This window comes from Grampus griseus (genome assembly GCF_964374135.1).
Source record: "Grampus griseus genome assembly, chromosome: 3".
Lineage (NCBI taxonomy): Eukaryota > Metazoa > Chordata > Mammalia > Artiodactyla > Delphinidae > Grampus > Grampus griseus.
Window position 1 is genome coordinate 35471324 of NC_139019.1, and position 2087 is coordinate 35473410.

Below are 2087 nucleotides of genomic sequence, written 5' to 3' on the forward strand. Positions count from 1 at the left end.
ACTATACTAAACCTAGGTTTACTGAAAATCAGTAAGCTCATGTTATCTCTGTTATAAAATTGGTCAACAATAAAATTAACTTGGTATGATATTTTCATAAGTAATGAAATAGAGATAAATAAGATAAAAGTTTTTGGGTGAGCTCTTTAGAAATAATTACGTTTTATATCTGCCTAAAAACAGTTTCTCCAGGTATTTGGTAACTTGAAGCTTTAGAGTTCTGCTAAATTAAGTTAAATGATGGAAATTCATTGAATGTCTAGACCTTTTTTTTTTTGGCCTCGCTTCCCTGCTTGTGGGATCTTGGTTTCCACACCAGGGATCCAACCTGGGTCCATGGCAGTGAAAGCCGGAGTCTTAACCACTGGACCGCCAGGGAATTCCCTCTAGATCATTTTTTAATAAGATAAAATACTGAACATTAATTGCTAAAGGAATTTATGTTTACCTACTTTTGACCTCTTATTACCGAGACACAGAATATGTTCCAGACTATTAATAAATATCTTTTCTGCAAGATTGTGTTATTAAGTGGTGTGTTTGTAGAAATTAATTTAAATCTAAGAACAGGAACCCTGGATAACCCGAAAGTGGAGGCGGCGGGCGTGAGGGGGGTTGGGGGCGGCGCGCTGGAGCCGGCGTGTCAGCAGCAGTCGTGGCCCGCGGCTTTCTGTGCTGCGCGCGGGCCCCGGCCGCCTGAGCCTCGTCCGGCCACCCGGGCCGCAGCTGACCCGCCGCGGCTCGAAGCGCTACGCCGCCCAGGCCAGCCCCGCCTCGCCCTTCCTGCGCCTCTTCTTCCGCTCCTCCTCCTCCTCCTGCCGCAGGGCCGACGGACTGCAGCCGCCTTGCTTGGCCGCTCGAGGCCGCCCCGATGCCCGAACCAGGCGTCAGGATGAACGGCTTCTCGCCGGGAGAGCTGTGCTGGCTCTTCTGCTGCCCGCCCTGCCCGAGCCGCATCGCCGCCAAGCTGGCCTTCCTGCAGCCCGAGCCCACCTACACGGTGCTGGCGCCCGAGCAGCGCGGCCCCCAGCCGGCGCAGCAGCCTAGCCCGCGCAGCAGCGGCCCGAGGAGGGCACGGGGCCCGGCGCTTGCAGCCTGCACCTGAGCTAGCGCGCCGACTGGCAGTACTCGCGGCGCAAGCTGGACGCCGTCGAGGTCTTCTCACGCACGGCCCGGGACAACCGGTTCGGCTGCATGTTCGTGCGCTGCGCGCCCTCCAGCGGCTACACGCAGCTCTTCTCCCACGGCAGTGCCGTGGACCTGGGCCAGACGTGTAGCTCCTTGTGATACATCGGCCTCCGCTCGCGCATCAACTGCAACATCTTCTCCTACGACTACTCCGGCTACGGCACGTCAGCTCGGGCAAGCCCTCTGAAAAGAACCTCTACGCTGATATCGACGCCACGTGGCAGGCGCTGCGCACCTGGTATGGCGTAAGTGCTGAGAACATCATCCTGTATGGTCAGAGCATTGGGACCGTCCCCACTGTACACCTGGCCTCCGGGTATGAGTGTGCAGCCGTAATTCTCCGTTCGCCTCTGATGCCTGGATTGCGTGTGGCTTTTCCCAATACCAGGAAAACATAGTGCTTTGATGTTTTCCCCAGCATTTACAAGATATCTAAAGTCACCTCTCCCGTGTTGGTCATTCACGGTACAAAGGACGAGGTCATCGATTTCTCCCATGGCCTGGCCATGTATGAACGCTGTTCCCGGGCCGTGGAGCCCCTCTGGGTCAAAGACATAATGACATAGAGCTTTATGCACAATACCTAGAAAGACTAAAACAGTTCATATCTCACGAACTTCCTAATTCCTCACGATGACTTGATTTTATCTCATCTACAAGAGTCCTCTGTTTTGCACATCCTTTAACTGGATAGCTGTCATGGCGTGGTAATCACGAGGAAGTGCCCAGCTTTTCAGGCATCCTAATCAGTCAGAGAGCTGAGGACATCTTGGTCTTTTGTATCTAGAGGTTCTGCCAACTCACACATGTTAAACTGATTGTGATTTCCAGCTTCATTGCTTTGCAGAATGGGAATGAGAGCTGAGTGGGGGCACCGTTTTCTCATGCTGTAAAAAGGA

The 2087-nt window shown here is 53.1% G+C and overlaps 1 pseudogene across 1 annotated transcript; it reads left to right on the forward strand.

Moving 5' to 3' along the window:
- The first annotated feature begins 871 nt into the window (after positions 1-871).
- LOC309820919 (alpha/beta hydrolase domain-containing protein 17C-like) lies at positions 872-1825 on the forward strand (annotated as a pseudogene). Its single transcript has one exon. The product of its transcript is annotated as an alpha/beta hydrolase domain-containing protein 17C-like (transcript).
- The last annotated feature ends 262 nt before the right edge of the window (positions 1826-2087 follow it).